The sequence below is a fragment of the Corapipo altera genome, unplaced genomic scaffold, assembly GCF_003945725.1.
Source record: "Corapipo altera isolate COAL_440 unplaced genomic scaffold, ASM394572v1 113, whole genome shotgun sequence".
In the NCBI taxonomy this organism is placed as follows: domain Eukaryota; kingdom Metazoa; phylum Chordata; class Aves; order Passeriformes; family Pipridae; genus Corapipo; species Corapipo altera.
Genome location: NW_020884895.1, coordinates 5,065,262 through 5,091,022, shown reverse-complemented (window position 1 = coordinate 5,091,022; position 25,761 = coordinate 5,065,262). Strand labels below are relative to the sequence as shown.

The window sequence follows — 25,761 nt, the reverse complement described above, 5'->3', positions numbered from 1 at the left end:
GTTTATAATTTTTCAGTTTTGCCATTTAACTTACGAAACTTCTGATACCTGAAGAGTTTTATGGTACTGAATGAAGAAATCTGATACAAGAGGCTGGTTTCCAGGTCGGCAAGGAGAGACCATTCTTAGGAAGTTTTTCAGCATATTGCTGCTGCTGGCTCTTAACCTGCATCTGCATCAGCAGTGTTGCTGCGACCCCCAGCCATTCCTGAGGGAAAAGGGTTTCAGTTGCAGGGAATTAATGATAGTGGAAATAGCACTGTGGCCTAGGCAGAGGAGAGACACTATTTCTGGTGTTATCTGCAACAGTGTTCTAAGACTGTAAGTAATATAAAGTTATATAACAACTGTCCCCTTAACAAACTGCTGTGCCCTGCTGGTGGATACTTCATCCAAATTAAATCGGGGAGGGAGGGAATAGAGAGAACATTAAAGTTTAAGGACAGAGCAATACATACCCTCTGCAGTGCCATTCAGATCGGTACTGAAACTGTGTCTCAGTGGTTACTAGGAATTGCTGCTTGAATATCATACCTGTTAAATGGGCTGAAGAATCCAGAAGAATCTAGAATGTTTTGGATTTTTTGCAGTTTGAAGACTAAGATGCCTATGGTGGTTTGGATGTGTGTATAGATGATGATGACTCAACACTTAGAACTAATTCAGGAAAGAAAAATGAGGAACAGAAGCTTACTGGGTTTAACTAATATACACTTTAAGGAGCACATGGAATATAATATTTGGTTTCAGGTGTGTTTTCCTTTAATCCACAGCACTAGTAGATGCACAGTTCTTTTTTTTTTTGTCAAAAATTTTAAGCTGTTCTTCATCTATGAGTCTCTTTCTGTGGGAAAGTAAGGCACGGAGTGGTGTGAGCAGCTTGCCAAGCAACCAGTGGCAGAGCCAAAATCAGAATTCAGATTGCCTGCCCACCTGCCTTCCTTCTATCCTTGCTGCTGAGCAAGTTACCCAACATGAGAGCTTTTCAGATGGAAGAACAAGCGAGCAAACAAAAGGAGTGAAATTAAATATAAGCAGAGCAAAAATGACCGGTATGAGAGTCTAAATGAGCAAAATACGTAAAAGAAATAATAAAAACATTATAAAATAAAGTCAGAAATTACAATAAAGAAGTAATTTCCATTTCAGTGCACAACTGCTGATAGTGTGTTAATGATTTTCCTCATATACAGTGGGCTTTGGTCCAAAACTCTGAATGAAACCATTCATGCTCTTCTGTGTATCTTTTACGAGAAGATATCCATGCTCTTAACCCGAGGTGCTTCTGATTTCTGTTCCTGTTTCACTGTGTGGCATTTCAATGATGGGGAAAGCATCAGCCTGACAGCTTTGCAGGCTGGTCTTCCCTCTCGGCAGTGGAGGGAAGGGCACGAGGCAGGAGAAGCTGCCACACCATCGGCTCTGCCCCAAAACACTCTTGTCTTGTGAGAGTCACTCAGGGACAACGGCAGTGCTGGTTTCTGTGACGCTTTTCCTGCTGAAAACTGGACGAAGGCACAGTTCACATCCATCAGGCTGTGCTAACACAGTAACAGCTCCCAGTCACTAATGGCCTGGGCTGGATTGGGCTGGGCAGCAGGCCATGAACAAGAAAGCCTCTGTGAGCCATTACCAGCTCCTCAGAGCCATTCAAACCTCCGGAACACCAGCAAAAAAAGAAGCACTTTTTAAAATAAAGCTTCTCACAACTGACAGAGAAGCAGTCGCCCCCTCACACACCTTACTCACTCACTGCACTAAACTGGCATTCCTTCAAGAGCTGGGAAGGGCCCAGAGATGCTGATTCAAAGACATTTGGAATGAAAACTCAAGATCTGATGGTTTTTGTTCCTTTCTGGCTTGTTGCTTCTTTACTTAGCCTGCTCTGCCTGTCCATGCTGAATGTCAATCAGCAGAGCAGTAGCACCTTTGCAAAGAAGTCCCAAGTATCTTGGTAAATCCATTAACAAGCATGTGAAAAAACCCAAGGTTTCCACTACTCCAAAGAATAAAAGGCTGGATTAGAGTGGTGGAGCTGAGCAATAGACAGGGACAAAGGGTCAGGAATTGATAAAGTTATACATTCTTGTTTAAACTACAGCAGACACAGAGATTTTTTTTCAGAAAAAAACTTAAAAATGATCTTCCTAGTGCATCCATAGCTTATTTCCAAAGACATTTGCTTACATCAAGTACCCCTGGAAAAATTCCCATAAGGAAATTGCCAGAACCAGTTGCTAATTGCACATGCAGAGAAATTGCATCTTACGTCAAAGTGGTTGTGATCAGCCCAAGGTATTTCTCAAAAAAGGCAGTTGCATTTTTATTCAAGTCTCTGACACCTCATAATTGACAGCTCTTTGATGTTCTTTGAATGAGTAACAGCTCAGAAGTTTATTATGAGTTTCTTACAAACCTGCAGTTAGGACCAGCCTAAGTGAGCAAACAGAGAAAACTGATTTGAATTCAACAAATTCAAGTCACCCTCTTTGATGGTCTGATGAAACTGGATCATCTTGATCTTTTGTAACTACTGAATAGCTGGGAATCTGTTTCTTCTGCAACCTGTCAGTTTGACAGCTACATTTAGAACAGAAGCTGTTTTCCTGATGATTTCCAAATGAAGCTCTAAGTGAGTGAGCATTTCATCTTTCCATTTTAGCAAGCAAATGTTGTATTTACCATGTCTAAAAACATTTTCAAGGTCAATGTAACAGGATATTCCCTACAATTGTTTAAATTATTAATGTAACATTTTGAATCTTAGAAATAAATGCAATGGTTTTAAGATGGCTGGTCAAATTCTGCAGCTGCACTGATCGAAATCCTAAACAATTCTGTTCACTTCGTGAAATTCATTGCAGTTTCAAGTACCTGTAACAGGGAAGAAAATTTGCCTAATCTTTTTGCAATGCTAAAACAGGTAGAGCAAACAAGAGCGCTCAGTAGTGCTGATATGAACCCTACCATTGTCTCCAGTGGGATGAGGCACACTGTAATAAAAAGATACTTAATCTCTGAAGGCTAAATCATGTTCAACAGCCCCTGTTCAACAGGCAGGGTAGTATGAGAAGAGGTTTGGTTGTTTTTTGGATTACTTCAAGTTTCCTGCTAGATCCCACCACAACAGGGAACTGGGGAGTTGAGCAACAGACCTGGCACAATAACCTCACTGACCTCTCAATTATTTCTGCTAAAAGACAAATAAAGATAACAAAAGAAGTTGGAGAAGTCAGGCTATGCTGGCTTGTGTGTGCACTGCAGAAATGAGTAGCTAAGGCAGAGGGAAAGAACATCAAATGGGATAATGTCCCTGCATGATTATCTTCAGACTACTCTGATTAGTGACAAATAGTAGAGAGCTGGAGATCTATACAAATTTCATTAGGCTGAGGGTTGTAATGTGATTTAGTGATGTGGCTGCAGTGATAGCTGGTACCCTTGACACAGCAAAACAGATGGTGTTTTAGCATTGTTGGTTCACTACTGTGCTAAAAAGCAAGCACCCAACAGAAATGTGTGTCTGCGTGACTGTGGAAGCACGGGGTTGGTGTTTATTTGCATCACTGTGTAGCAAACCGATGACTTAAATTGGCTTCAGGAGAGTCAGGTCCTAAGACAAAACATATTTCAAAATACTGCAACAGTGCAACGTGGTTGGATCTTTCCAGCACACAAAATAAAGATTTATTCTTTTCCCCACTGCTCCCCTTCCTTTTCTTTTGTTCCCACTCATCTTGCCTCATCTGGGACTCCCACAGGCCAGGCTGTCACTGGCTTCTCCAGGTGGCACCTGGCAGGGAAAGTCTCTGCAGAAACTTCTGCTGCACAGTTTCATTTCACGGGATCATCAATCCCAGCCACTCTGGCTGGGCTCCAGCTGGCCATGCTAGTGCCCAGATTGCTCTCTCTGGCTATCTGTTGGTCAGTCCTCTTCCCATAAAAGGGCAATTTTTAACTCTTCTCTCAAGGGATGTAGCAAGAAATAAACTTTCTTTGGGATAATGAGAGATAATGCTGTTTGCAACCCCATAAAACTTTTGGGGTTGCTTGTGCCATGTTAATTATATCCCGGGTAGTTTAATCAGGTGGTCTGTCATATGGCAGCATCATCTACTTCAAGGCACCATACCAGGAAAGCCAGGAAAAAGTCTGTAGGAAGTTGCCCCACTCCTTTTCTGCTCTTCAGCCAATTAAGAATGACTGAGACCCTCTCTGATGACTGGCAGAGTCTGAGTATGCTCAGTGCAGAAACCTTAATGCATTCATAACCAAATGGATTTTTGTTACTAAATGACAAAGTTTTAGGAGTAAGTGAAACTTAATATATTTATTTCCAACCAGCTTCCATCCATCAAAAAAAACCCTCAAAAAACCAAAACCCAGCACAAAGATACACTCTTAGTGAGTGTATAGGACAGAACAAAGTTAACTATTTGAAATCTTGGTTGTTAAATTCATAAGGGTGATTATGTTCTTTATAGACTAATTGCAGTTGATCTCTTTTTTAGCATTTTACAGCATGTCTGTCATCAATCTACAAAGTGTATGAACACGATTTTCTGGTTTACAACCTTGATTTAATTGCATTTGTAAACTCTAGGAAACGAACTGTAGCAATGGTGTCATGCAACTGATGAGCAGGGCCTCGAAACACAGTGCACTAAAGTATTTTCCCTCTAACTTCCATCCATCTTCTGGAGGACATAATGCAGTTACTGTTTGCTTTCCTTCATGGTCATATTGTTCATAGCAGTGGGAGGACGCTCCCTCATGACACATGACTGGCAAAACATCAGTGTGCACTGGAAGCAGATACTCTGCCACAGTCTCCAGGCACTCTGTGTCTAGGCAGAGATGAATGGAATGAAAATATTCTCAGCCTAAGATAGGAAAGGGGGGAGATGTTCACAGGCTTCAGCACTTCCTTGAAGGCCTTTGCAGCACAAATAGTAAATGATGTAACGGATACTCATTAACAAAGCAAGGAACCAAGTCCTCAGCACTGAGGGACCATCTGACAAACTCTATTTCTGTGATCATTTTGTTTTTCTACAGTATTTGTAAATTCACATGGGAGGGAGAGAGATTATTCACAGAAGACAGTACTGTGCTTTCTGTTTATTCTGGACACAAAATAATATTCAGAGCTTCCTCTAAAAGCCTGTAGAGGACATAGACTAAAAGACAGGCTCTGAGAGGAAGTACTGAAAAGTAAATAGGCAGCACAGGCAACACTGCTGAGACACTGCAGAAAGTCAGTCAGTGTTTCAGAGTTCTGGTCTGTGCTCTGAGCACAAGCCTAGGAGACAGAAATTGCCATATAATTCTTTCTGCAACATATAATTACATTTTTAACCTCTTTGTCTTCTTTTCCTTTTTTGATAAAGAGAAAATAATTCATTTCCAGGAATATAAGTGGCTTTAATTCACTCGAATCAAGCTTCTTTTTTTTTCTTTCTTTTTTCTTTTTTTTTTTTCCTGATTCAGTGCCTGACTCAGAACCATCATTCTTATTGCTTTTGTCAGACTATGCCACATTTCCCAGTGGTTTTTACTACTGAAGTTTGGAAGCACTCTTTGTTCTTATAGTCCCAGTGCCTACTAAGGCTTTTCTTTTCATGTTCTTTGACGTTTATTCCCCAGGAGCCGGATCCTTGTGTCCTCACATGTGAGCCAAATCTCCCAATGAATTTGCAAACATGCAGGATCAGCAACTTAAACAGTTTATTTGTTCTTCAGGGTTTTCTATGTTCACAGGAAAAAGGACGCCTATAGGCAAACACTGCATCACTAGGTTTCATCTACACAAAAAGGAAGCTTAGAGAGGAAGGAAGGCACAGCAGTGAGAAGTTAACGATTGAAAAACAAAAAACAGCCCTCCTCAGTTTTTTTCCTGAGGGGCTGGTGGTGACAGATGCAGTCACAGGACACTGAACTCAACATGTTTCTTGAAATAAATCAAGACTCCTTTGCTGGGTTTGGCTCAGTGTCAGCAGTAATAGCTGATTCCAACGTGTTGTCAGAATAATATATATCTTTGGATATGTTTTTGGGATGTCTTTCAGCTTAGATTTCTAAACTACACTTACATTTAAGGAACCTGGAATTTCTATTGGCCTGGCACCTCAGGCTGACAGCGCTGCCTGCTCCCGTTCACTTCAGCTTTGGTGTTTGCGTCAGAGCCGGCCTGGCGCGGCAGGAAATGTAATGTATTCAATTTATGTCCTACATAAAAGTTGAGATCAGCATCAGCGACTAGATCCAATCTGCAGCGTTAATTCAAACAAACAGCGTTGCTGACAACATGATTTCTGTGGATAAGGGTTCTGTCTCACAAACTTCCGTATAAGACAATCGTCAAATTTCACTTTAATGCAGGTGTCCCTCTTCTTATGTCTGAAATGTTATGGTGAGTAGACTTGGTGATGAGGCAAGATTTTACATGATCTAACTATCTAATTAAGTGAAAATTTGTGGTGAGACAGGACCATTAATATTTTCTTATGCAGTAGAGTGAAAACCTTTTCTTGTTCTCTGTCTGCTGTGCAGCTACAGGACAGAGCTATCGCTCTGTATTATCCAGCCAGAGAGATTATTTGATCTTTCAGTCTGACATTTTGCAGCATCAGTGGATGGTATCCCTTAAGAAGTTCCTATAGGAGATCCCTCAACTCACTGATGTTAATTTGGATTACGCATATAGTCTTACGTAGACAAACCCTCAATTTACTGTGTCAAATATCTTCTTGTCTAGATATGCCACTCTAATAGACACATCTGCCTCATTTCTGTCTGACTCTATCTGGACTCAGCTTCCTGCTATATATATATGCCAGCATTCCAGGCATATATATTTTGTTGAACTGTCCATCATTTCAATGGGATATAGTTTGGACACATAGAAAATAAATATGTGCTTCCACAGGTGCTTTATAAAGACTTTTACCCTAATTTTGTTGATTATTTAGGTCCACCCTTCTTACATCCCCTACAAAATTTGGGTAGATCCATTTACAGTCACTTATACAGTTCTGTTTTCTACTTTGCTTCAATTTCAACCAAGATAATTTCCATACATGGCAGGTCCATTTGCACACCAAAAAAACACAGGACAGGGGTTTGATTGCTCAGCTAAAGTCAAAGGACATGAGGCTCAGGTAGTTCTACCTCTTGCTGGGAGTATTTCATACAGTTCTTGGTTGAACCTTGAAAACAGAACATATGAGAGAGTGCCACCACCTACAGAAGACACAATAACTTTATGCCATATCTGCACTACTTTGCCAGCATTCCAACAGAAAATTTTATTTCTTAGAGGTTATTTTATTCTACTGCCATTATGATCAGTGTCAAGGCCATCAGAGAAAGCATCAAGCGGACAAAAAGTCTGCCACAAGATCTCAGTTGTTTGTGCTACTGCATGTGCCTTTATCCCTGATGGCATCCCACAAACCAGAGAGAACAACCTTTTTATTAATAAATCTTTTTTTGAATAAATTACTATAAATTCAGACGAATCCATGCCAGAACAGTGCAATGCTCTGGAATGCTGAAACAGCTTGTGAATCAAAAAATCATTGTCTAGTACAAAATCAGGGCGTTGCTGCATTGTCAGCAGGAGATAGTGACATTCAGCCTTGGGGGATACAGCAAGGAAAAAATTAATGCAGCAGGAAACCTTTCTAAACAAGAAGTTGGCCACCTGCTAAAAATCGTATGCATTTGATGTTGTGAAGCTTCCCGGTATTTCAGTTTCTTATTATCATTCTCTTTAAGATGCTGCTCCTTCAGGTAGGAGTATTATAAAAATAGTCCTCTCCCTAAAAAAAAAAAAAACAAAACCCCAAAACTCACAAACCCACATAAAGAGGAAATTTTCCTTTTTTTTTTTTTTTTTTAAATTTTATATTATTACATTTTACCCCCCTGGCCACTAAAACTGAAAATAGAATTTTTTTTTTTTTTTTTTTTTTTTTTTTTTTTTTTTTTTTGATGCCTGTTTTGCAGACTGAAGAAAATGACTGTAAATCAGTTTGCATTCAAAACACCACACTTGCACCTAAAAGAACAGGATATTATAGCATTAAAAATAAGGTTCAGTGTAATGGGAAAATTTTGTGACTGACAGCAGAGCACCTTTTGAGTCATAAATTCTCATTTTTAAAGGACAAAAGGGACTATCACAATCACTGTCTGAATTCCTACATAACAGAGACAATGTAATTTCACACAATAATTCCTACGTCAGTCCCCTGCCTTCTGATCTGCAAGAAAAACTTCTACTTTACATGTCACACCCCGCAAGCAGAAGACCCAGGGATTCTTCAGTTTCATCCATGAAAATTATCAAACAGATTTACAAAAACCATTACCAGCAATAAGGCAGAATCAAATTGTAGTTCTAAACTATCTTGAATGTAGATGAATCAGCACTTGGAAATCACGGTAGGATGGGAATATCATTTAGAGACGTCAACTTTTACAGGATGAGCACAGGGTAAAATCAGACTATTTTATACTTCACAAAGTTCCTGTAATTGGATCTTGTGACATGGATAAATACTGTAATGGATCTGTTGCTTCATTAGCACGCACTCTGATGTCCTGCAGCACCACATCCATCAAGCTCCTCATTCCCTCTGGGGAAGGCTCCTGCAAGGGCTTGGCAGAGATGTGAGTCAGGCTCTGTAGGATCTGCAGACTTGTGGTTTTAGCCTGTGCACTGGCTGCAGATCAGGTAGTTTGGGGCCAGGGTGCCAAATCTGTAGGGAAAAGAGGTTGGTCTCCCTGCTAAAGGGACCAGTGCTACTTATGAGTGATTTGTGATGGTTTTGCATCACCATGAAGCTGTTGCAGGTGAGTTAGAATGGGTGAGAAAAGGATTATACTTTGGCCAAGGGAGCTTTGGGCCCATTTGTAACTTGGAATGAGAATCTCTAGTGTTTTTCTGGAAGAGTCAGAGCTTCATATTTCTACCCCTGCCTGCCCTTAGATGGTAAGTTAAGAAGTACAAAAAATATTCTTAGGAGTAACTGAGGTTAGACATTCTTCTAACAGTACTGATAAGCCTAGTTGAAAATTTCTGTCTGTGGCCAAATTAGTACAAAAAACAGAAGATGAGATTTTCAAAGGTTGTGAGAAACCCAGTCCTGTGTTTGTCTTAACTTTCATCTTATATTGCTTCTGCATTTATATGTGTTTTCTTTATTAGATCAAATTTAATTTGTAGCAGTTTAATATCTGAAACACCTTACTAGTACCACAGAAATGTTAAACAGAGGTCTGCATTACAAAACTGGAATTAAGCTAAAGCTTGAGAATGAGACCTCTGTCTTCAAGCCTGTCTTATAAATCTGTAATCAAGACCTAAAGGTCATAAGTGGTGTCAAAAAACTTGCACCAAATAGCCCCAAAACACAGGGTGAGCAGGATACTTTCCTGAACTTGGAGACTGGAGGCACCATCTGTACCTGCATATAGTCTTTACTGTACATTATTTCTTAAGCTTGAACACTTCATTTTGCAAAATTAATATTGCTTTGTGTTTTAATTTTTAATAGAACTGTGGTTATACTGGCAGTAACACGGACATCATTCTCGTGCTGTGAATCCCATAGTTACATTAAGGACGGCAAAACACGGATTACTCAGATCAGATAACCTAACCAGTGGGAAATAAACACAAAAAGCTCACTTACCATGACAGTTCTGGAATTTCACCAGGGATGAACTTGTCTCTGTGGGCTATCCCAGCTCACGAGTCCTAAAGCATCATCAGCATCGCTAGCCAGGACAGCAGTCCAACCTTGTTGCCTTCGCATTTAAACAAAAGACCCCTCAGCTGAGCTCTGGCTCTTTACCTTCCCATTCACTAGTGGTTTAAAGAGACATTTGATTTTTCTGTTCTGTTTGCCTGCAACTATTTTTAGCAGCTAATAGCTGACACCCCAGGGAGCATGATGTCATCACACTCCGCACTCACGGAGCTCTCCGAAGTCAAACCCAGACAGCAGCAGCTGTCATCCTGGGGAGCTGGCTCATTAGGCAGGGCTAAGGCAGTGGCACCATCAGAGCCCTGCTCAAAAGACCTAAAAGAAGGAGGTTCAGCAAGATCTCAATTAAAGAACAGTTCATTCTTTTGTAAGTAATCTGTAGCCAAGATGTGAAAAATGGTATTCGTTTTTTGAGGCTGCTGAGTTTTTTGCAGTATTAATAAAAATATAGTCTTACTGGCAATCCTCTTGTCAGTGACACATGCAGAAGTTTTGTGGACTTTTGGAATTAACACCAGTCCACCATCCTCATCAGAAAGGAAAACTACTGAACAGCCAGCGACTGGCAGCTTTATTAGTGATCCCAGCAGACAGACTAAGGACTCAGTGATCACGGACATTGAACCTATATCTGCTCCCAGTGTATTTAATGATCCATCACCCCAGAAAGCTCCATTTGGTTGGGTACATGAGACATTTCTAATTTCCCTTCAAAAGATGAAGATTCATGCCTTTGCTCATCCTGTAGCTCTTCTTTATACGTCTCATAGTTCAAGTTAATTCGTCTAAAAATAGCTAAACAACAACTGTAGAAATACTCAAAAGGAGTTAACACTCCCTGTAAGACGGTACCAACATTTCCTTAAAAGTGTTAAAAAACTCTCACCTTCCAGGTCTGCATTATCTTTTCTAGCATAATTATATTCCAATGTCTAATCACATTCATCCTTCCTCTGACAAGTGCACTCAGGTTTGCTTCCACCTCTGCTACTTCCAGTTCATGAACCTCCAGGTTACAGACGAGGTTATTATTGTACCCAAGGTGTCTGGCTTGGTACAGTACGTGACTTACTTATATGACATTACCAGCAAGTTGGTAAAAAAGTTAGCCTAATTCTTTCTGAACAACAACCCAGTCTTCCTCAGCATTGGCAATATCTACCAACATTTTTCCAACGCAGAAGGAATTTCACCTCAACACATCAATAAATATATTAAATACAACAGATCCCAAAACTAATCTGAGAGGAACATCACTTTTCTCCAGCCTAATCACTTTCTTTTGAATATTACTTTTAGTCAGCACTTTAGCCAGCTCACAGTTCTCGTGTTCACCACCATCTCCAAATTCAAGAAAATTTCCTGTGGTATATCAGTTGCTGGAATCTAAGAGGGGGAAGCTCACTTTTATTGCTCCTAAAAAATCAATGACCATACTGAAATATACTGAACATTTGGATCTACCTTTGATAAAAAATGTTGTAATTTATCCCAAAATAGGTCCACACTGGTTATTTTTGAGTCACAGAAAAAAAAATGAACAACAACAAACCAACCGACCAAAACCTTCCCAAAGAACCCCAACAAAACAAAACAAAACAAACCAGGCTCACTACGAACCCCATATTACTGCAGTTATTTCAAAATTCTGGAAATTACGTGCATCACCTAAATTTGTCTTACCAGTAAGCTGTGCTTCCATGGCAGCAGCTGTAATTTCTAGTAATTCTCATGATAGAATTATCACTGCTCTCATCAACTGTACTGATAACTGAGGTTTAACTTTCATTTCATATGTGGGGCACAGCTACCAAACTGTATCCTATACCTTGTATGAGGTGTCCCACTTCCTTCTTGTTTGAATATCAACACAGTACAATCCACCTTGGTTTGTGTGTGCACACAAGTTGGAACAGTTACTTGTGCAAAGTACAAGTGTCAATACAGTGACTTCGCCAGGAATACCCACTGCTGAAGAAATGTTGTGTCATATTTTCATTCAGAAATATCACATAAAATCCCAGAATGGTTTGGGTTGGAAGGACCTCAAACATTCTCCAGTTCCAAACCCCCTGCCATGGGCAGGGACAACTTCCAGAAGACCGGGTTGCTCAGGGCCCCATCCAACCTGGCCTGGAACATTTCCAGGGATAGAATCATAAAATAGATTTAGTTGGAAAGAACCTTTAAAGCCCATCTAGTCTAACCCCTCCTGCAATGAGCAGGGACATCTTCACCTTAACGAATTCATGTGAGACATTTTTTCATCCACAAACAATGAAATACTTTGAATTTAGCTTGGATTTTGTTCATTCTTAACCATCAGACAAAAACCTCCTGAGGCAAAAATCTAAACAAGGATGTTCTAAATCTCCTTAGCACGTTGGGCGCACAGTCTCTCAAAGTCCAAGATAAAAGGGTTCCCTTTGAAGTAGCAAAGATGATGTGCCCTAGAGAATCATGCTGTGCTGCTTTTGTCCATTCCTTTGAAAGGCTGCATCAGGAAACCTCCTGTTATCAGGCACATGACAAATACCAACAAGTCTCCAAGGCTGAGCTTATGTCAGAGGGACATTTAAAGGGTCGGTCTGAGCAGCTCAAAGGCTTGTTATCAGCCACAGTGTAGCAGCGCCCACATCAGACAAGTGCTGAGGAATTGCTGGCACCAGAAATAATGGGATGGCACAGGAGCAGGCCCAGGGGTGTGGAAGCACCATGCTCACCAAGAGTTCTGTCTGCAGAAGAACATGTTTGTAGCTATCATTGCTTATTCCCTCCTCACAAGGAAAAAGTACCAAAAAAAAAAAAAAATAGACTGTAAAGAACATTAAAACTTCACAATAGTGCAGTGAGCAGATTTATGTGTGTGTGTATTTTCTGTGGCATTGGAAGCTTTTAGCACCAGCACAGATACAGGGTGTGTGCTTGGATTAATCCATTGTTTATGAATATGCATTGAGGAAACAAATTTTCCCTCCATAAAACACACACCCATGAATGCTGTTAGTGTATTTTTCCAATGAATTAATGACCTTTCTCAACAACAGGGTTGAGGATATTTTGTGTCTCTGTGTATAAGTTTCCAAAGTAATTTATTAGAGTAGTTATATTTAGAAATTAAAGTCTACTTACTAGATGTTTAAAATGCTTTTCCCTTTAGCTGCCTTTGCTATCACTTTGCTCATTTTTTTACAAATTTTTGAGGGGTTCACTGAACAAGTCTTTCTTTATACATTGAAACCATTTCTTTGGTTTTATTCTTTTGTTCTTTCTGTTGAGATTTTTAGTCAAATATTTTTACACATATTTACCCGTATTTACATATACAAGAAAATAATACTAAGATTCCTAAACAAAAAATTAGCTTCATTATTTTGTCACCTCCAAGACTGAATTATCATACTGCATAAACATCTGTTTCCTTGCTCAATTCCTAATTTTTCAGTTCTGGGAAAATATAGCCACTATGACTTTGTTAATCCATGCTAAGTATTAGGGATTTAATTTCCTAATTTTCTGGCTGAGGGCATCTCTTCTCAGTGTTTCTAATTTTTATTTTAACTGAAATTATTTCCCTCTCCTCTGTATAATGGAGTACTGAAGGACCACAGAGGGTTGGTCCATCAACCTAACAGCCATAACTGACAGTGAAAAAGGATCCGTTCACACAAGAACTAAAGATCAAATCAAACAAATCAAATCATAAAATCATAGAACAGTAGGTCAGAAGGGGACCTCAAGGAATCTGGTCTGACCTTTCTGGGAAAAAGCACCGTCTAGACAAGAGGGTCCAGCACCCTATCCAGCTGAACCTTAGAATGTCCAACGTTGGGGAATCCACCACTTCACTGGGGAGATTATTCCAATGTCTGATTGTTCTCACTGTGCAATATTTTGCTTTCGTGTCCAATTGGAATGTCCTCAGGAGCCACTTGTACCCACTGCCTCTCATCTTCTCTTTGTGAATCCTTGCAAAAAGGGAGTCTCCATCTTCTTTATAGCCACCCTTTAAATTCTGGAAGATGGTGATAAGGTCTGCCTTGAGCCTTCTTTTCTCAAGGCTTTTCTCTCAGCCTTTCCTCACATGGAAGATTCCTGGTCCTTTGATCATCTCTGTGGCCCTTCTCTGGTCCCTCTCCAGTCTGTCCACTTATTTTCTCCATGGCAGGGTCCAAACCTGAACACAATATTCCAGGTATGGTCTCACAAGGGCTGAGTAGAGTGGGACAATGATTTCTTTATCTCTGCTGGAGATGCCCTTGTGGATGTGACCCAGCATCCTGCTGGCTTTCATTACTGCAGCAGCACTGGTCACTCCTTTGGAGCTCGTGGTCCACCAGGGTCCCCAGGTCCCTTCCCACAGAGTTGCTCTCCAGCCAGGTAGATCCCAGCCTGTGATACACTCCTGGATTATGTTTTCCCAGGTGCATGACTGCACATTTGTCCTTGTTAGACTTCATAAGGCAGAAACACTGGTTTTAACTGTGAGATGAGTTCCCACTGTTACGGTAGAAACCCAGAGCACTCCCTGGGCTGGAAACCTATGAGCACAGTCCTTGCTGTGCAAAATTCCCTCCTGATCCCTGCCCACAGCACTCCTGGTCACTAGTGCTCCCCTGGACAGTTTCAATCTCCCAAGGTTGCTCATGAGAGCTGCCAGCTGCTGACAGAGCTCCTGGCTCTTCCTTGGGTTTCCCTGGCTCCAGGATTCCCCCCTGCACACATCAACCTAGTGCTCAGCCCTGGAGGTAGCACTGCCACAGCTGTGCCTGAACAACTGAGTATTTTCACTGTTAACCGGATTTTAAATATTGCACTGACTTCCTGGTGACATTATCAGCTGAATTTAATCATTTCTGTATAAAGGGTCACTTAATAGGAGCAGGAAGTTTCTTCTTACTACTTAATTTAGGTATGGTGAATACTTATGCAAGATCTGGTGATGAATGTCAGCCAATGTCAGCTTTCTTGGACCATGACAAATATTAATGTTATTGTCCCCCTCCTTCATTTAGTCTAAAAATAGCCACCTATTACTATTATGTTAGATTAGAACAGGCTTTTAATGGAGATATATACAGGAAAAAAGCTGGTGCTTGTATTTTTAAGTCCTGGTTGCAGCACTAAGTAAAACACACAGTGAGTATCAGGATCAAATTGTAGCATCTGTCTGTTAAGATTTGTTGGTACAGAACTGTCACCCACATGGCTCCTTGTCTGGTATTAAACAAGTGCAACGGAGAAACATGAGAAGTGTTAATAGTGCTGCAAGTCAGCTGCAAAGGAATTGAACAGAACTTCTGAAGCCAGGCTCTGGATGCAAAATTTTCAGTAATGACATTTAAAAAAAATATTTTTAACCATAAATTAAAAAAATAATCCTTTTTGAGTTAAAAAATTATCTATTTTAATGAAAAGTCAGATTTTTCATATATTCCTTTTTAAGTGAATACTGCTTTCTTCTTACATCAGATATGGCACAAAATCTGTTGCTTTTGGTTTGGGTATGAATCTTCCTGTTTTTCAAAGATTTTATCGAACTAAACAGCTCAACTTATGATTTTGCCAGGGACTTTTAGAAAGTCAATCCTGATTAGAGAAATAACCTCCCCTATCTAGGATGAAACATAGAAGAGGAGAGTCCTTGAGTCTGTCTGACTTACGATTCAGTTACAAATGCAATGCACACACCTAAGATACTCTTCCATTGTCTTTGTCCTTCAGACAAACTATTCAGCCTCCACACACAAGTTCTGTATGTCATGTAAAGAACAGAAAGAGAAGCCTGAGGGGGAAGTGGAAGTTTCCCAAGGTGATGGCATGCAGGAAAGAACATTATCAGTATTAGATGTGTAGTCCTAGGTGCAAAGTTGCCTTTGCAGTGCCTACACGGGCTGTGTTCAATATCAACCCAGGGGCTTAAGATGGGCAGTTAAATCAAGTCTCCTTCATAATCAGAGAGGAGTGTCAGGCTCCTCTAAAGGTGCTTCAGAGCAGAAGCCATACTTGTGGACTCTGAATTATTTTCTGAAATAACATCCTCTGCATTTAATCTCTCAATAGTTCAGGAAAAGTTGCCTTCCTCATTTAGGCACTTTTGCATGTAAGGTTAGGCTATGGGAATTGTTATGGGAATTGCCTTATACCTCTCCTTCCCTGTGTTTCTGCACTCCATTTCTACTACTGTCACAAACTTTGCTGAAGCCAGAAGTAGCAGATTTTATCAGTGCACTAACTGGTTCAACCACACTCTTCCTGCTCTGATAGTTCTGGTTGTCTGCATACCTAACCAGCATCTCAGCCTTTGATCACCTCCAGGGAGCATGCGCTCTTGAACTGGACTATTTTTAGTTCCTCGTCTATGACCATCTTCTCCAAGATGAAAGAACATGGGATGATGATGCCAACATATGCTGTGAACTGCTTACATACTGATGCCTGAGAACACTTATACAGGAGTAGCATGTTGTATTTCTATAATTAGACACACGGTATGACTGTTACAGTCTCCTGTATTTCACCTAAATATCAATTTATTTACTTCTTGTGATTTGTCACACTTTGATAAAATGATTTCCCATTTCTGCGAAGACAGATTAATGAAAGCTCCAGTCCACTGCTTGTCCTCCCTCCTGTGATCTGTGGGCATAGACAACACTGATACATTTTCTTGTAACAACAAGTGACATAGAAGAGAAGGCTTAAACTTTTTGAAGAGAAAAATTCGAATAAAATTTTTATGGAAAAGTCAGTACATTATCCGTGTGATTCCCCACCAGTGGAAATGGATTATATAGATTATATAGATAGACAGCAAAGAGTGTAATCACTGCTTTGGGATCAGACAGAGAGAAAAGTCCTGAGGCTCCAGCAGCTTCATTCCACGTCTCTCAGAGGTCCTACTGGGCCCCTTGGATCTGGATCCAGCTTTCAGGTTCCAGTATGGACCACTATGGAGTCTTTCATGAGTGATCCAGTCACTATTGGGAGATACCCAGAGCAGGGAAGGCAGAGGGAAATCAGGTCTTAAGGGCTGCTCCTGAAACCCTGGAAGCATTCTATCCAGCCATCTCCATCTCTCTAAATTAAGACCTTCATTATAAAACACATTGAGATCTGTGGATGAAAACTACTAAATAAGAACTAATTATTACCATTTAGGTTGGAAAAGACCTCTAAGACATCAAGTCCAACCTTTAACTTAACACTGCCAAGTCCAGCACTAAACCATGTCAAGTGCCACATCTACATGTCTTTTAAATACCTCCAGGGGTGGTGACTCATCCCCTGCCCTGGGCAGCCTGTTCCAGTGCTTGACAATCCTTTCAGTGAAGAAATTCTTCCTAATATCAAATTTAAACCTCTCCTGATGCAACTTGAGGCCATTTCCTCTTGTACTATCACTTATTATCTGGGAGATGAGACCAACACCCACCTACAACATTCTTTCAGGTCATTGAGCACTTTAATGCTGCTCTATAAGAAATCCAAGTTTTCCTTGAAGCTCAAGGTCCAGCCTTACTGAAGCCTCATCACCTCTGTGTCACCATATTCCTTCAAAGACATTTGCTATTTTAGAATGTCTGAAAATAGAATTACTATATGCTGTCAAAACAGTTGGGTGGGTTTTACTACAGACTGAAGAAAAACAAAGCTAATACAAATGGACAGTTGTAATTTCAAGCTTTTATAAATTTCAAGATTTTATAAAGCCATTCAGAAAATTATTTAAAGTATGTCCTGTGTTTCTGTAAAACCAAAAATATTATCCTCAATTCTGTAGGGTTTTGGTTTTTTCTTGACAACTCCCCTGCTTCTTTTGGATGGTTTTTAGTCTTTTTTTAAACATCCATGATAGGCAAACTGAATCCTGCCTCTTGACAGCATACCAACATACCTAAAACAAGAAAGTATACATGCTGAGTGTTTCTTTTGCTACAAGCTTCAGATTTAGTCTTTGATGAGAAAAACACATTCTATATCAAAAGCTGAAACACTTCAGCAAATATTGGTGCAGTATATCTGCTTTATTGTAAAGAAAAGTCTCTTTAAGAAAGAGCTCTGAATTCACATTCCCAATCCAAACTGTGCGTCACAGTCTGAATTTCCTAGTCTGACAGCTCTACTAAAATGCCTCCCAGAGACTAAATTCAGCTTTAATTCAGGTTTGTGTGGCCAGCAGAGAATTAAGGAAACCCCCCCAGCAGAATCTAACGGCTCTGACAGCTTCTATGCTAACTCCCATATTCCCTCCACACAGAACACGTCCAGGGAAAGGAGCATTCCTCAAAAACAGATGTTTCAGAGGAAGATGAAAGAAATCCCCATCCAAAGTGGGCAATTCAGAAGCACTAAGGTCTAAATTACATTTCTTTTTAACCTCCATTGAACATTACAGATTATAACTCTAAATTTCTAACTTGTTTTATGATGTTCTTACTAGATTACATCATGCTACCCAGTGTATAAAAACAATGGAATGAAAGCCTCTAATTTTAGCTGTCACAAGTTAAAGAATAAATGGTAGCAGAAGCTTTCACTTATAATAGCAGGATTTTAGGTGACTACAGAAGAAGTTATCTTTTCTGTACGTGCAAAAACGCTCAACTCTTTAAGCAAAATTTCAGAAACTGTAAAAAGTTGTGTGTGCTTAAGAGTTCATGGTGAAGGTGTCACTATGCTCAGAAATAGAGGCAACTTTTCCATGTCACATTCAGCTTATTAATAACTCAATTATTCCTGTCGCAATGGCACATGTCTCTCTGCTCCTTGTTATTGTTATGCAACTGGAATAGCTTTCAGAATCACTTTGGGCTGAGCTTGAAGAGGTAAACTATAAAATTCAGCTTGGATCGAGTTTTATGCTGAAATGCTATTGCAATTCACTAGATGAATGCTGAGTGACATAGAGTATGCAATTATGCAAGAGGAGTGTTTGCAACAAGCCATCTTGGAAGTACTTCCATTTGTGAGAGGATTTTTTCATGTTCTGAATCTGAATACATTAAAAAGCCTGTAATCACTTAATAGAGTCAAATCTGCAATTCTTAGTTCTGAATATCTTCTATAACGAAATGAGCTTCTCAATTCTTGTGATTAACTTACAAACAAAGCCAAATACAAGAAGCTGGCTCAGAAAAATCAATGCAGGAAATCATTGCCAGATTTCTCATAAACATTTCTGCCTTAGAAACCACTGGAATTTACACTCTCTTTATCGCATGTTGTATAGGGTTGTACGCAATTACAGCACTTCCTACACAAAGTAATTCAGATCTGGGGAAGATCTTGCATAAATGGATATAAAAATTATATGCAGCCTTCTGGAAAATCGCCAAAGTGGCCCTTATGCTTATAAAATAGTGCATCAATCTCATCTGACCTCTGTGTTTACACGTGTATTGCCACAAAGCTGCTTTGTTTCGATGTGCATTTTCATGACCTTGAAGCTCAGGGTAAGGTACTTTTTACTCTATTCAGTACCTTCACACAGGGATATCTATAATCATTATAAAAAATCTCCAGTCGGAGAAATGGGGAATAAAAAAAAGGGACTTCAAGTGCTCGATTTCTAAATTAAGCTACATCTGAAGTTAAAAATAGCCCTTCCGACTGAAGATGCTCTGCTGCCTGAATTTAAATAGCCTGTTTCTTTCCCTGACAGATAACATTTATTGTGCTCTCCGCTGCTGCCAAAAAATGCCTTCTATAAGGAGGCTACCTTTATTTATGACTGATTTCTTTTCACCTACCATGACAGAATTAAATAAAGGAGGTCAATGTTCTACCTGGAATGTGTACCAATTTTCCCACAGAGGCATTTCTCTAATTTTACTAAATATACCCAAGAACATGCATGTGTATACGTATGACTTTTTCCAGCTCTTTCTGCAGATTTTTCTGTGAAGATCTACAGTAAGAATACATTGCCTGAAAAGCAAACAGTTTTCTACAGTACGTGTCCTAAAAGTGTTTGTGCCCATCACTATCAACCTTTTTTGTCTTCATTTACTTACAAATAAATATATATTTAGATGTTTCATTTCTGATTCTAGATAAAAAGAAGTATTAAATGCAATTACACACAGTATATGTGAAATGGCTTACTCACCATTTATGCCCAAAGCATTGAATGAAAAGCAGTAGAAGCTGTACCCCTTTTCTCTCTGGGCCTAACACAGAGCCAGCATAGGGATATCTATCCTGTCCATATTCCTACTGTGGTCAGAGGCTGAGAGGTCACAATTAAGTTACACAAGCCCTGCTTGTGCTATTCACATAATAACTCCAGCATTGACTTTATAAGGCATGCAGATTAGAAAGGTAAAATTTGTTTTAAGCCACCTTGACCCTTCTCACCAAAGGGGGTTAGTTCCTTTTGTTGAAATTTCTAGTGCTCCAATCTGCATAGTTTTAAGTTTCAAGCACTGTATCCATGCTTGCCCCTGGGAAACTGTAAATTTTCTTCAATATTCATTCTAAATTTACTGTGCCTTAATTTCAACATTTTATGAGATTAAAATTAATCAGATTCAATTCCACATTTTAGGCAAGAAAATGAGAAAGGCACACTTCTAATGTGCAAAATGAAACTTGAATCTTGCTGTATTGAGACAACTCTGCTTTCCCCCTCTTTGTTAAATTGCATATTTTATATGAGCATTCTCAAAGGAATAGCACAGAAAGACTCAGGAATAAGTAAATGAAAGATGAGATGGATACAAGTACTTCTCTTACCCCCGAGCAAGCGTTTCACATTGCACTCAATTTGTGGACTAAAAGCCTGAAAAATCCCCGAAAGCTTCATAAGCATCAATAATATTTGCAATGATGTAAGCCAGAGGCAATGATCTAAATTCTGCAGTCCCTAATTGAATAAAACACCCATAGAAGTCAACAGGAATTGCAGTCAATTAAGCTGTAAGTATTTCAGGTCCTCAGCATTTTACATAATGTTACTACACAGCATCTACGAGTAGTTTTATTTGCATAGGGCAATGTTTGACAGAGAGAAGCCTCTGTGAAAGCAGCCAGGGCTGGAACAGTCACACATAGTGCAGGAGTAGTTTCACTCATCAATCCCCACCAGGTTAGGGCAGGATGCCCATTCACTTACCCAGGTGAAGATATGTAGGCCTTTGATTTGTAGGCCTTGAGCAGCAAGGGCAGTCATGTTAAAGGGGGGCTGGATTTGACTCAAATTTTAGATAAAATGGTTAATGAAATGAAATCCTTATGAAATTTGATGCGTATGTCCGTAGCCCACCAGAGTAATGTAATTTCTCTAAACTAGTTAACCCAAGCTAGAGTCAGAGCTGTTAATTACTTACCAGCAAATAAATGGGTGTATGTGTGGCAGTCCTGTCATGTTACAGGATAGTTCACAGTGCCCTTTGCTGTTACACCCTTACTCTGCTTTATCACCACGCACGAGAAATGAGAGCCACACGTCCTGCCCCTGAGGAATTGCAGGGGAATGAGGGTCTGCCTGCAGCACTGGCTCAGCAGATGGTTTAGGGTCTCTCCTGCTGCTGGGAAGGCAGGGCTGTGGCTGCCAGAAACCATTCCCATTGCGCTGTGTCATGAGCTTCACAAAAGCACATAATAATGCATGTAATGAGTCTCCAGAATCACGTTTGTGAGGCCTGGAGAATGTTTCTCTTTCCCAATGTGAACTACTGAGTCATCCTGTTCATGTGAGACAGACTGTATTCTCTTCCCAAAGAGCTCCTTTGAATCACTATTACCACCAGATAACAGATGTTGCTCTCCAGGAAAGTTTTTCATACAAGCTCTTATAATCATGGGGATTATTTCAACTTGACCTTGTAACTACAATAGAAAAACAAGATGAACTGGGGGATCTCAGAGGGCTGTGTGCTCTTTGCATATCTAAGTAACTAAGCTCTGAACAACATGACTACTCAAAGCACTACATAAAGAATAACAGAAACATCCATAGCCTGATAAGGTGTTTAATGGAACGCTCTGACATCATACAGCAAATATGCAACAGCTCAGGAATAAGTGATGTAATGTTTGAAAGCACCTAAGTCTCTTTGAAACTTAAGAGTCTATGGATGTGCAATGAAACCACAGTTAAATAATTTGAAAATAGGACTAAAAGTATAAATTGGAAGCTTTTAGTAAAGTGTTTTAAAATGCCCATCTTCTGGCAACCACTTCTGTTTTAAATCACAAGACATTTTCTCTCTAATTACTTGTTCAGAGTGAACCTTAACATGCACTTTAATAGAGACATTGGAAGTGCTGTAATACATTCCAAATTTGTCTTCCCTAAATATGCATGCTGCTGGTCAAGCAACAGTGATTTCCTCCTGCATGCCTTTGTTGTGTTCCTGGATTGCAGCTTTGGATGATAAAGCACATTTTCACCACTCTTTTTTTTCCAAAATGCCAGTAACCAAAAGTTTAAAATCAGACACTTATATTGCAACTATTCCTGTGCCTTCTGGTGGCACTTTAACTAAGTTCATGCAATTCAACTATTTTCTAATGCCTTGAATACACACATATCATGATTTCACATCACAGTTTTGGAGTTACATCTCCAGATCCCAGAACAAACAGAGATATGCTTATTCATAGCATTGGACAGTCAGGCCCAGGTAATGCAATAACAGCCTGGCTTCCAAACCAAAACCACAGGGCTGTGTTTTGGTAAAAATGAATTAGTAAAGTTTTCGTCTGATGGTCTCATGAAACACGACAGTCACAAACTAGAACTCCCAGTATTCCTGTGAGATATATATCCAGAGAGATACTGTTCACTAAAAGAACTACAAAATAGCCAACCAAAAAGGTAATCTATGCCAGATCATGGATAGATGACGTCTCTCAGATAAAATAATCCATCAGGTCTCAGGAGAACTGACCTCTAACAGCAAAGGCCACAGTTCAGGCTGAGGTGCCCAGTGCAGTGATAGCACTAATGCTGTCATCCACAGTGATTTGCTTTGTCATACACTATGTTTAGAAACTATTGTTCACTCGACGATTTCATTTATTTTTTGCCTTCTGTTTCTCAAGGGATGACGAGTTTGGGCCACTGAATGTTTTTATACATTCTTGCATTTATCCAATGCCTTAATCTTTCCAGGATAAGCATTGGAAACACTGGATAAGTTTCTCTTTTGCCATCCTGACGTGTCTTCCCATTCGTGAGTATCTCCTTGGTTTTCCCACCCTGGTCTGAAGCCTGACTTTCTGTCAGCTTGTGTTGTTAATTATTCCTCTTCCTTTCTATCTATTCAAAAGTACAAGATAAAGAAACAACCGGAATTCACCACTCCAAAGTTTCCAGCAACACACTCGGCATTAGAAGGGTCAAATTGCTGAACAGCACTTACACTGTGTCATGGGCAAACACTGCATCTCAAGCTTTAATGTCTGTCTCTATCCAACCCATCCTCCCCAAATTACCACCCGAAACCCTGCACACAGAATCCCCGAGATGCTCCAGGAACCCGTCTCTTCCTGGCCTGCTCCCTGCAGCTCTCTGGTAGTTTCCTGCATCACCAAACCCCCTTGGTTCCACCCAGCCTTGGAGTCTTCTCTACTCCCTGCTCTTTGCCTCTGCATCACTCCCCAGAGCCACAAATACCTTGCCCTAATTGTTGTCAGTTGTGCTGTGAACAATTCACAATGCAGGCTCATTCCCCTCTCCCCATTTCAGCTTTTCTCTCTCTGTTCCCACTGTCTGAAAGTAAAAGCTATTCTCTGCATAATACAACCATGGAGTATTTTTAAATTGGAAAGAAAGATGGTGAAGATAGACAGGAAAAAGGTGGACAGAAAGATAAAGACTGAGGCTTGCTACCCACCATTTTTTCCAGAAAGCTTTACCTCTCAATCTCTCATGTGAAAACCCACTTTTATAATTAACATGCTTTATTTAGCTGTCATCATGTTATTTTTCTGGTATAAGACACCATCCAGAAAAATACAAAATCATCATTTCATGGTCTTGCTTCCCAGATTACTAAAAATGGTGGAATCATATGGGATGTTGATAAACATTAGACAATGATATATTTTCTTTGTGCTTACTGATTTTTTCCCCTGCTGTGTTAAGTATTTAATACTACTCATATCTTAAACTGCTTAAGAGGGATATCCAGCACACAGATGTCAAAAACCAGTAACAATTTTTAGAAAGAGGAAACAGGTCTACTTTCTGAACAAACATATTTTCTCAACAGCCTGATAAAAAGATCATTTTCACCTCAGACTTTTAAAATTGTTGCTCTGAATACTCTTCTCTCTCATACATACACATCCAGACTCACTGCTGTGCTCCAGTAGTTTTGATAATGTAAAGCTATCATAACCACAACTGAAATATATAGTAACATCTAGAATTTAGCAACTGGAATTTGCCATGCTAAATTAAATGCCCCAATGTATTTTTCTACTGGGGAAAAGTGTGAGTCAAAATTACACTCTGCGTGTATTTGCAGTAAGCAGGAAATAGAGTGAAATAAATATGTGCTTTATTCTGGTTAATATATGTTGTGCCCATCAGGACATGTAAGGTTGCCAGGATGTGAAGCACATGCGTAGGTGCACATATATTAAGCAGCAAACAGTAATTTTGATGAGACAGTTACTAATTTGAACTTTGATACCTTAGCAATTCCATAGAAAAGCAATACAACAACTGCATCAACTGTCTCTTTCTCCCAGGAAGCCATCACACAAACAGGGAACTGTACCAACAAAGATGCTTGAGACTCAGAATGGTTCTAATGGGGGTCATTTAAAACAACAACAACAAAAAAAGAAATCATCACAAACCAAACATTTCACTCATATCTGTCATAACCCAGATTACACGTAAATACATCATAGAAACTTCAGAGATCATTTGGAACTTCTGAAGAGATTTTTTTTGCCTCCTTTCTTGTGTTTTATTTAGGTGCCCTCACATGCAAAAGAACAAAATTTGGGCCTATTCAGAGAGGCAATTATCACTACTAGCTTACATTACTGATCCCAGTTCCAGAAAATTGCCTGCAGTCTGGAAGCTATATTTTCCCACAGTCCATGGGTGAGCAAAGAGCCTATGAGCCTGCAAGTGTCTATTCAACAGTCAAAATTTAAAAACAACACGAGTTCAACATCTTCAACATCCTGTGGGACAGGACTGCACTCTGGATTTTCAGTTTCCAGTTGATGTGGCATATTCCATACATACAGTACAATGAAGACTATTCAGAACTTCCCATTTGCCTGAGAGGCAACCACGGTTAATGCTCTGAAATCTGCATTACACCACTCTGTGGGTTTCTTGTTTTCAATTCTTCTGAAAATATTTTGGGTATAGTGGATGTATATGGGGATTGCAGTAGAGATAAAGGCTGTGGGATTCACAGTTACAAGGAGAATAAAATCCTGACCTGTTGTATATGCAGCACTACTAAGATTTCATTGTTCAAATTAGGTAAAACCTCTCTGCTATTACTAATTTCAGGGTCAGCTACGCGAATAACAACAACAACAACAACAAAGTAATGATACTCAATGTTTTGAATAAATCCAGACAGGACTGTTAATAAAATAGAAAATAAAAATCCTCACTTACCTCAATAGTTGTAAGCTGTTATTTCATACTCTGTAAACTTTCCCTCCCTACTAACTAAACAAAAGTTCTGCAATCCTGATGTTAGAATAGCTCTCAAACACATACTGCAGAATACCAAAAAAGAGAAAGCCTATGTTGTCCTTACTAGCAGGCATCTCTCCAGGGATGATTGGTCATTACCCTGGCAACCCTCACAAATGGCAAATGACGTAAAGAGAGTGGGAAAAAAAGCCACTGAGAGCAGAAAGCACTATATGCATTATAGATAGTTCTGGGAATCCATGCTCATATATGCATTAAATGGCTTCAGAGGAGCACAGGGATCTTCCATTTTGCAGAGCTGCCTGCTGAGGTGAATAAGAAACTTTCTCATTTTTTTCT

General features: G+C 39.7%; 1 protein-coding gene across 1 annotated transcript in view; it reads right to left on the bottom strand.

Annotated features, from left to right (window-relative positions):
• Positions 1-25,471, bottom strand: part of GNB4 (G protein subunit beta 4) — a 62,877-nt gene extending 37,406 nt beyond the window's left edge. The window contains exon 1 of the mRNA XM_027647237.1: positions 25,381-25,471. The gene's annotated coding sequence lies outside the window, so the exon portion shown is untranslated. The remainder of the gene's footprint in view (positions 1-25,380) is intronic.
• Between the last annotated feature and the right edge of the window lie 290 nt (positions 25,472-25,761).